This window comes from Choloepus didactylus, chromosome 18 (assembly GCF_015220235.1).
Source record: "Choloepus didactylus isolate mChoDid1 chromosome 18, mChoDid1.pri, whole genome shotgun sequence".
NCBI classification, from domain to species: domain Eukaryota; kingdom Metazoa; phylum Chordata; class Mammalia; order Pilosa; family Megalonychidae; genus Choloepus; species Choloepus didactylus.
Genome location: NC_051324.1, coordinates 40,640,211 through 40,651,451, shown reverse-complemented (window position 1 = coordinate 40,651,451; position 11,241 = coordinate 40,640,211). Strand labels below are relative to the sequence as shown.

Below are 11,241 nucleotides of genomic sequence, written 5' to 3'. Positions count from 1 at the left end.
AACATTTTTGTCTGTTCTGCCAAGCCTGAAATTCCACTATTAGGAAAGTTGTGACTTTGGCTTAAGGCTTCCTGGGCCCAGTTAAAAATCCAAATATCATGGGGAAGATTTCCATAATAAACCTTATTATTTACATTCAAACATCTGTGTATTTATCTTATATTCTGAAAACAGGATTTGATAAGAGGATGGGAAAGTGTATGACTGGCAGAGATCTCTGGGGATGAAACTGGACACCACCAGCCAGTTTCCTGGACCATCTGTGACCAGAACCACCTAAATGCCTTCATCTGAATTCTCTGGCCCCAGGGTCTTCATCTGCCAACTGGGGGGCTAGACGGCTAAAGTTCTAGCTCTGAACATCTCTGGAGAGAATGTGGGTGTCCTGTGAACGTGCTATTCCCGTGGTTCTGTTTTTCCTACTGTTGAAGCAGCACCAGGATCCTTCCTTCTTTGCTTGTACCTCCAAGCTTGATCCTTCTCACCCCACGGATATTCCACCATTGGTTGTGAAGGCTGAGAAGGCCTGGGAGAAAAAAGGAAGCATTCTGGCCATTTTCTTTCTTCCAGGGCCTCAACTCTAGGCCCCGAGGAAAAGCAAACACACACACACACACACACAAAGACAATAAATTCCCTCTGAGATTATTAAGCACCAGATGTCCAGTAGGTAGTGACTCTAAAACAAAGCAGCGGCTTGGACAATGCTCTCAGGCCCCCCCTCCCCCCCGCCGCAGCTCCTCAGACCACAAGTCCAAGTGCCTTTGGCCTGATGGGAGAAACAGCACGAGCCCCTGGCTTTAAAGTTGTGGTGCTATTGATGTGTGGGAATTGCCCAGACATTCCACGTTCTTCCCTTACCAACAGACCCCTCCCTTCTCCATTCCTCTAGGCACCTGGCAAATTCTTATTCAGTTCTTATTCAGTTCAAAATTTATCTTTCCCATATTGCTTTTATTTGTAGACTCACTCTTTCCTCTGTGTGCCATTGCACTTTTTAAAATAATGAAGATGAGGATAGCTTACATCCATACATTATAGTGTATCCGCCAGGCACTGCAGTCTCTTAATTCTCAGAATTAGGGATAGTGGGGTTTCTCCCTCAGAACTCCTCTGCATTTACTGTGACACTCGGAACCATGTAGCTAGCCATATTTCTTTTCTTTATTGCTTTGGATGCTAAGAATTTCAAAGCCAAATTTGTGAACCATTCCTATCAAGTACACTGATTCTTATGATGTAATCTAAGATTCTAACCTTTTCTCTGGGTTTTCCTTATTTTTCCTACCCTTGTTTTTCCTTCACCTTGGTTTTACTACTTGCTATTGAAAAAAAATTCATGGGGCTAATTTTCATTTTGGGTAGATAATCAAACCCTGTCTGAAAGAGGTCATGATACAAATAAAAAAAAAGTAAATGGTGTTGTATATACATCTTTCTAATTTCACAATAATCTTGCAACTTTCAACGAAAGTAGAACTCAGAGGGGTAACATAACTTATTCAAGATCATGAAACATTTAAGTCGAGGAAGCTAGAAGTCAAATCTTTATCTGTCTGACTTCACAGCTCATGCTCTTGGAGTGGTAATTGCTTACATTTAGCAAGTTCTTACTATTTATCAGGTGGTGTGCTGAGTATCTTACCTGTATTATTTCAGTTAGCCTCACAACAATCCTATGAAGCAGCTATTATCATTCTAACATTTTAGTAATGAGAAAAGTGAGGTTCAGAGAGATCAAATAATTTGTCCAACATTGCTCAGCTAACACTGGTATCAAGATTCAAACCCACATGGCCTGAACTTTAAAGTCTACACTCTTTCCCGCCTCTCTAACTTATAATAGGGGTGAGTAGAAGATAAGACAGATTCCTAATTAAGTGCTGTGTGACTTCCTTTAAATGCTGAACCACATGGGTTATATCATATATGCATATCAACTGACAAATCCTACTGGAGAAATGGGTTCTGGCTAGAAATAGGTATTTCTGAGTTTCACAGTTCTTCATGGAGCAGATGGATCAAAAACACAAAGTCTGTGTGCAACACTGGATTTTAAATGCCAGCCTGAGCACTGGCAGAGAGGAAGACAACTAACTACCTAGCGCCCAAAGGGTGAAAATAGAAGCCTTTGGAAAGGGCAGCGCTGCTCACGGGCTCCATCTGGCGGTTAAATGGGAAATTGCTCTGAGAAATAAATGAACATAGAAATGCAGTTCCCTAAAGTACAATTTATTGGGCCTTTTGTGTGTTGCGTGCTTAATGTACACTATCTTTTTCCTTCACACCAATACTGTAAGAGAGATATCACTACCTCTATTTTATATATGAGAAATTTGAAACTCAAAAATGTGAAGTCACTTGCCAAGGGATTTGACCACAGGTCTGTTTAGCCTCCCTGAGCCTTTTTTTCCCATTGTACCAAACAGACTCTCAAAAGTAATATTCCTCAGTAGCTCCTGCTTTCACAGCTGGAATCACAGATGCTCCGTACTCCACCTCAACCACTTGTGAGATGGGCTGGAAATACGGCAGCCGTGGGCATCAACGGGCTGGGTGCCTCCTGTGCCCACACCACGGCCCTGGGCACTGTACAAGGCTCCCACTTTGGGGACCACATCTGAGGCTCCAGCCCTGCATTTCGGTCACCTTAACTGGGGCCTTACTAGCTTGTCTTATCTCAGCAGTCCCTGTTCCTTGGGGTGACGGTGGGTGACCCTCCTACCTCAGTCCACTACTTATGGACCAAATGCCACCATGATTGCAAAAGAGCCAGCCCCGAGCCACAGCATTGCTGCTTGCCCTCTGAGTATGATGTGGAACTCTGTTATCAGTGACTTCCCACTCCCCACCTAGTGCTATCTGTTAGTTTCCCAGGCGTCCCTTATAGGAACAAGCCATTGTAGCTAAGCCCGTTTTCCCCAGCCCACACTCCTCCCAGCCTCAGATTTTTCCCTTCCTTCATCAGGGACAGGATTGCTAAGGTTTCAGATTAATTCTCACACTATTGATATTGCACTTGGAGAAATGGGGGAAGAGTGGAAGAGGGGATAGAAAATTGAGGATAGAAAATATTGTCCCAATTTTCAAAAAGGGGTGTGATGAGTACTTGATAGTTCAGACTCGTAAGTATAACATTCTTTAGAAGCAAAGGTTGTGAATAGTAACAAATTGTGAATAAGAGTTGGGGAAATGCATTATGAATAAAACATGTAAAATGAACTAACTTTTCCTTTCAGAAAAAAAGTCTTCTTATTGGAAGACTTTGGAATGCTAGAGACAGAGTTGGGAAATGGATAATGATTCCAAAACTAGTTAATGGAGTAAAAGTTCCACTGGAGGTAGGGCACTGAAAGCCCAGTCTCCTCTGGACTGGCCAGTAATGTTATATACGACTTTGAAGAAACTTAAAAAGAAAGGTATATTGATCAATGTCAGGATTGAAAGTTATTTGACAGCCTGGAAAAGCAAATAAAGAAATGAAATTTAATAAGCATAAATGAAATATCTTTATCCTATTTAAAAACAATCAAATACAGGAAGAATAGCCAATAGTTCATAAAAAATAAAAAATAAAAAAAGCAACAAATTTCCATGGGGGTTGGTGACCACAGCCAAGTATGAGTAGGTAGCATGATGCAGTTGCTTAGAAAGAACTGTAACTGGACATTCCAACTTCTGGAATGGCAGAAAATCTAAAAATCTGCTCTTCCATAAAAGCAATAAGGACACTGGTAAAACTTGTCCAAATCAACTTTATCAGAATTCTGGAAGTTAACAAAGGCTTGTAACAATCTGAGGAATGTTTATTCAGGAAAAGAAGCTGAATCTTGGTAATAACAGTGAGGTTTGTGATGTTTTAACTTGACCTATTCCAATCCCCTTCTCTCCATTGTCGCAGTAGCCTTAAAATCCAAAACCATAATAGCTGTGAAAAACGGAAGACTAGCAGCCACTGGAGAGGCAGAAAAAATTTGGAGCACCCCAAAATCCCCATCTCCAGAGAATCATTAATATTTGACTTATCTGGAAGCTCCCTGGAAACCCCCGCTCCCAGGGCAATCTTTATTTGACCTGACTCAGAGCTCATTCAATACGGAACAGCCTTTTCCCCAGGGCATTTGTAAAAAAAAGCACTGGCAACTGCTTAACATGCAGCTGCCTGAGACAGATAAAACATTTGGGGCAAACGAGGCTGACCAAAAAACTTAAAAGGGAAAGCTCAGGAATGAGATATCCACAGAAGGCTTCGAAAAACTCTGATTCCTAGGGATCTAGAAGGCCATGTGCATTTGCGGACTGTGCACATACACAGGAAAGACATGAGAAAATCCTAACATCTCACCTTTGGCTGACCTTGAGGCTCTGTGCCAGCAAGAAGTGAAGTCTACAGCAGAGCTGTAAACTGTCTGCTGGAACATTGGAGGCATGCTCAAGCACACACACAGAGCCCCTTGGCAAAAGCTGGGAAACTTTTTAGTGCAAGGTATGTAAGGAAATCTCTATTCAATAGCTGACCACTAATCTGAGTAATTAAGGGTTCAGTGGTTAAACAATATAGACTTTACAGAATTATTTCAGAAAAGTTATTAAATGAGAAAATAGCAATAACAGTGATGACAATAAATAGCAACAATAAACCCTGGAGAGAAGAATAATATGATTTCCAGAGTTATCAAATTACATTATTTTAAATGTCCAGTTTACAACAAAAAACTATGAGACATGGAATGAAGCAGGAATTATGGCCCATATACAGGGAAAAAGAGCAGTCAATACAAATATCTGATGAAATCCAATATTAGGCTTAGTAGACAAAGACTTTAAATAAGCTTTTATAAATATTTTAAAAAACTAAAGGAAATTATGTCTGTGCAGAGAACTAAGGAAAGTATGAAAATAATGTCTCACTAAATAGAGAATATCAGAAAAGAGATAAAAATTATTAAAAAGAATCAAATAAGAATTCAGGGATTGAAAAGCACAATAACCATAATGAAAAATTAACTAGAGGGGTCAACAGCAAATCTGAGCTAGCAGAGAAAGAAACAATGAACTTTATAATAGGTCAATTAGATTGAGTCAGAGGAACGGTAAGAAAAAAAGAATGAAGAGAAATTAACAGAGCCTCAGACATGTGGGACACCATGAAGATTACCAACATGTGCATAATAGGAGTCCCAGAAGGAGAGGAGAGAGAAAGGGGCAGAAAGACTATGTGAAGAAATAACAGTAAAAAAATCTTCCCATAATTAATGAAAAACATTAATTTACACAACCAGGAAGCACAACAAACTCTGTGTAGGATAAATTCAAAGAAACCCACATCAAGACAAAATGTCTAAACAAATTGTCAAAAACCAAACCCAAAGGGAGACTCATGAAAACAACACAAGAGAAAACAACTCATCACATACAAGAGATCTTTAATAAGATTACAGATGATTTTTCATCAGAAATCATGCAGACCAGAAGGCAGTGAAATGACACATTCAAAGTGCTAAAAGAAAGGCGGTTAACCAAGAATTCTGTATTCGGCAAAGCTATCCTCCCCCCCAAAATAATAATAATAATAATAATAACTCCCAGATTAAAAAAATTAGTGAAAAGTTCATCACCAGCAGACCTGCCCCACAAGAAATACTAAAAGAAGTCCTCCAGACTGAAATGAAAAGGCACATGAAGAAATAAAGAGCACCAATAAAGTAATGACATAGATAAATATTAAAGACAATATAAATGTATTTTTGTTTGTAACGATTTTCTTCTCCTATATGATTTATGAAACACCTGCATAAAGCAATAATTATAAAACTATGCTGATGGGCTTATAATATATAAAGATGTGATTTGCCTGACAATAATAGCACAAAGGAGGTGGGAGGGAATGGAACTACATAGAAGCAAAGTTTATATTTACTATTAAGTTGGTATTAATTTGAATTAGATTGTAATAAGTTAAGGTGTTACTTGTAATTCCTAGGGAAACCACTATGAAAATATCTAAAATAAATAAATAAATAAATACCAAAAGAAACAACAAGGAAATTGAAGTGGCACGATAGAGAAATATTTATTTAACATTTAAAAAGGCGGCAATGGAGAAACAGATGAACAAAGCAACACCAAATGACAGAAGTAAACCTATCTTACCAGTAGTCACATTAAATGTAAGTGGTTTAAATATTCTTATTGAAAGGCAGAGACTGGCAGAATGGATTAAAAAATAATCCAACTATATGCTATCTACAAGATGCATACTTTCATGAACTCAAAATGGATCAAAAACCTAAATATAAGAACGAGGACTATAAAACTCCTAGAAGAAAATGTAGGAAAGCACCTTCAAGATTTTGTGGTATGCAAAGGTTTCTTAGACTTGACACTCGAAGCACAAGCAAGGACAGAAAAAACAGACAAATGGGACCTCCCTGAAATTAAAAAACTTTTGTGCATCAAAGGACTTTCTCAAGAAAGTGAAAAAACAACCTTCTCATTGGGAGAAAATATTTGGAAACCACATATCTGATAAGGGTTTAATATTCAGAATATATAAAGAAATCCTTCACAACAACAAAAAGACAAAAAAACTCATTTGAAAAATTGGCAAAAGACTTGAATAGGCATGAACAAATGGCTAAAAAGCACAGGAAAAGATGTTCAACATCACTAGTTATTAGGGAAATGCAAAACAAAACCACAATGAGGTACCATTTCACACCTAATAGAATGACCACTATTTAAAAAACAGAAAACTACAAGTGTTGGAGAGAATGTGGAGAAATAGAAGCACTCAGTCATTGTTGGTGGGAATGTAAAATGGTGCAGCTGCTGTGGAAGACAGTTTGGCAGTTCCTCAGGAAGTTAGGTATAGAGCTACCATATGATCCGGCAATCTTGCTACTAGGTATACACTCAGAGGAACTGAAACAAGGGATTCAAACAGATATTTGCATATCCATATTTCACATTCATAAGCAGCATTATTCATGATTGCCAAAAGGTGGAACAACCCAAGTAGTGGAACAACCCAAGTAGCCATTAACTGATGAATGGATAAACAAAATGTGACATTTATATACATGCAATGGAATATTATTCACCTACAAAAAAGAATGAGGTCCTGATGCATGTGACAACATGGATGAAACTTGAAGACATTATGTTGAGTGAAATAAGCCAGACACAAAAGGACAAATATTGTATGATGTCACTGTTAGGAACTAATTATAATTGGCAAAGTCACATAGTTAAAGTTTAGAATATAGGTTACCAGGAAATAGATTGGAGTTAGGGAATGGGGAGCTGATTTATATATAGGCTGATGGTAAAGATTTGGAAATGAATGGTTGTGGTGGTAGCACATTATTGGGAGTGTATTAAATAGTGTTGAATTATGCATGTGAATGTTGTTGAAAGAGGAAACTTTAAGACATATATTTTACTAAAATAAAAATTGAAACATAAAATATAGGACTGTAAAACACAGTGAGCCCTACTGTAGGTGAAAGACTATAGTTAATAGTACAGGTATAAGAATGTTTTTTCATAAATTATTACAGTTAAGACACTAATACAAGGTGTTAATAATAGGGAGGCGTTTGGGGGAAAATAAACCTAACATAAACTAAGAATGATAGTTAATAATACTATTTTAGTAATCTTTCATCAATTGTCACAGACGTAACTACTGTTAAAAAAATAGTACAATTACAAAAATGTGCAATCAACAGTTGTAAGAAATGTTCCAAACCAATGCAAGGTATGGGTGATGGGGCAGGGTATGGGAATCCTGTATATTATGAATGATTGTTCTGTAAACCCACAACTTCTCTAATAAAAAATTTTAATTAAAAAAAATGCACACTTTGTATTCAAAGACACAATATAGCTTGAAAGTAAAGAAGCTGGAAACCAAAAGTCAGTGAAAAATAGAAGAGCAGACACAAGGAAAGAGAGAGATCTCCATGTGACGAAGGACTGCTGGAACACCACGGACGCTGGAGAAAGCAAGTCCTGCCAATATCTATGTGCTGCACTTCTGGCCTCCAAAACCATGAAACAATACATTCCTGTCGTTAAGACAATGAGTGTGTGACCTTTATCATAGTAGACCTGGCAAACTAAGACACTATGCAAAGAGTAATCAAAAGAGAGCTGGAGGACACCCACTAGGACAGCTGTTATTTAAGAAACAGGAAATAAGTGTTGGCAAGGAGAGAAATTGGAACTCTCATGCATTGCTAGTGGGAATGGAAAATGATGCAGCCACTGTGGAATATAGTTTGGCAGTTCCTCAAAAAGTTAAATATAGAGTTACCATATAATCCAGCAATTCCACTCCTAGGTATATACACAAAGGAATTGAAAGCAGGGACTCAAACAGATACTTGTACACCAATGTTCATAGCAGCATTATTCACAATAGGTAATAGATAGAAATAACCCTCGTGTCCATCAGCAGATGAATAGGATAAAAAAAACAACACACACACACACACACACACACACACACACACACACACACTATAGAATATTACTCAGTCAATAAAAAGAATGAAGTTCTACTACATGCTACAATATGGATGAAACTTGAAAAACCTTATGCTAAGTGAAATGAGCCAGACACAAAAGGATAAATGTATGACTCCACTTATATGAAACATCTAGAATAAGCAAATTAAGAGTAGAAAGTAAATTAGAAATTAACAGGGGCAGGAAGAGGGGAGTATAGGAGTTTGAGGCTGGAAAAAAAGCCCAAATCAAGGTGTCATCAAGGTGATGCTTTTTTTCCCAAAGATTAGCACTCTGGGGCTGGCTGTCGATGATTCTTGGTCCTTGGCTTCTCTGTCACATGGCAATGCACGTGGTGGCCTCTCCTGGCCTCTCCATTCTCTTTCGGGTTTTGTTGACCTTCAGTTCTCGCTTCCCGAGGCTTTCTCTCTCTGCCTGAATTTTATTCTGCTTATAAACTACTCTGGTAATAGTATTAAGACCCATCCTGATTGAGGTGGGGCACTTTTTAACTGAAGTAATTTCATAAAAAGGTCTTACTTACAGTTGGTTACAAACACAGGAATGAATTAAGTTTAAGAACATGTTTTTCTGGGGTACACACAGCTCCAAACCACCACACTGGTCCTGGCAGAAGCAGAGTCATTCTGGGCCCTGGGAATTGTTCTTTCAAATCAGGTTCTGGAACCAATTTCAACCATTTAGTAATCCTTCTAATACCTAGTAATAAATCCACAGTTTCTGAAACCATCCAGGGTGGTTTTTGAGGTCTGCATCTAGACCCTACACAATACAATTTCCTATTTAAAAATAAAGAGAAAAAAATAACCATTCTAAAGCCTGCTTCTTCTGCCATTCTAAAGCAAGGAGCTACAGCAGGAGTCATGCCAGCCGTGTTGTCAAAAACCATTTTTGATACGCGGCTGCAGCAGGAGAGTAGCCTCCACTCTACCTCCTCACTGAATTCCTCCCAGCAGTATCCCTAATAGGGGGTCTTTTGAACAATTCCAAGAACTGGGAATTCACTTCTTTCATTTACAGGCTATCTTGGATTGGGTTCAAAATGTGACTCTCTGTCACTTGCACCTCTGGTTCTTTACTATTCCATCAGCTAAAGCTAGAGACAAATGTAGCTTCATTCTGTGGAAGCACTTTAGACATTTTTAGACCCCTATCAGGTCCATCTAAGGTGTTCTCTTTCCTAGATTACGAATCTCCCAGCTCTTTCAAGTGTTAAGTTATATTATGTTCAAACCTCTTCATCACCTTTGTCACTTTTCTCAGGAGCCTGCAAGTTTATCAACGTCATTTCAAACTGGAGCATTTCATTCAGGGCAGAGCAGTCCAGGGACAGCCTGGCTGACGGAAGACTCCGTCCTCTCTTCCCAGGAATGCAGGTATTTTTTCTGATATTTGTATAGTCGTTTCAGATTTATTTATTTATTTAGATTGTAGTAGCATATATATAACATGAAATTTGACGTCTTAACCATTTTTAAGTCTACAACTCAGTGGTATTAATTACATTTACAATGTTGTGCTATCATCACCCCCATCTGCCCCATTTCCTCCATCCTCAAAGCCACCCTTTATCCTAAGTCTTCATCTAGTCACCTTACTGCCTGCACCTCTGTAATGGTGTTCAAACTGTGTTACACAGATCTGTTTCCAACATTCCTCCAACATTTGCAAAGCTGGAACCAACTCACCATTTTCTGGGCTGCTAGAAGGTGCAAAGAAGGCCTAGTAGATGGAGATCCAGGTTCCCTACTCCTGTTTCAAAAAGAACAGCTTCATTTTTATGAAACTCTTAAATACTGGAGTTTCTCTTAAAATCTGGTTTTATTAAGAGTTGGGGGGCCCGGCACGGCGGCGTCGGCAGAGGGCTTACCCGCGACTCGACCTGAGGACACTGTTCGAGATGATGCTGCCATAGAGACAGCTGAGGAAGCCAAGGAGCCCGCTGAGGCTGACGTCAATGAGCTCTACCGGGACATCGTCTCCAAAATGGCCACTTACCCAACTGGGGAACTGACAGCCACCAGCGAAGATTATAAGTTCCTGGAAAATATGAATAAACTAACCAGCTTGAAGTATCTTAAAATGAAAGATATTGCTATAAACATTAGTAGAAACTTAAAGGACTTAAACCAGAAGTATGTTGGACCGCAGCCTTATAATTGAGAAGCAGGTAACGGCTCTTGAGCAGACAGTCTACAAGTTGGATGCATATTCAAAAAAATTGGCCAAGTACAAGAAGCTGGAAAAGTGATGAAAAAAATTATTCCTATGGGAGAAAGTCTCTTTTAATGTGGAAGAATGTTTTATAAGACCCAAATCCTGAGGCTGATGGAATTGTCAAAACTCCTCAAAAGGAACAATGCCGGTTGTCCCAGGAATATCCTAACATTGGAGTAAATTGGAGAACTATGGTTATTCTTGAACCTCTTTGAGGCAGTATCTCTCAGAAACTCATACTTATAACTCTCTGCCTTCTATTTGAATGCTTCACCAACCATTCAGGACAAAGACTCTCAAAGTTCGGAATAAAGAACCTGGGCTTCATAGTAGAATCAAATGAGAAGACCTGTTTGTTATTGGTAGTGGTTGATTACTTCCTTAAATGACTGGTCTGAAATTACTGTGTAAATGGTTGTTTTTGCTATCAATGATGCTAATGTATTAAGACTCTAAATTAAAAAACAAATTTGTCCTTATGAATATTAG

General features: G+C 38.6%; 1 pseudogene; it reads left to right on the top strand.

The window, feature by feature from the left end:
• The first annotated feature begins 6,098 nt into the window (after positions 1-6,098).
• LOC119514733 lies at positions 6,099-10,786 on the top strand (annotated as a pseudogene).
• The last annotated feature ends 455 nt before the right edge of the window (positions 10,787-11,241 follow it).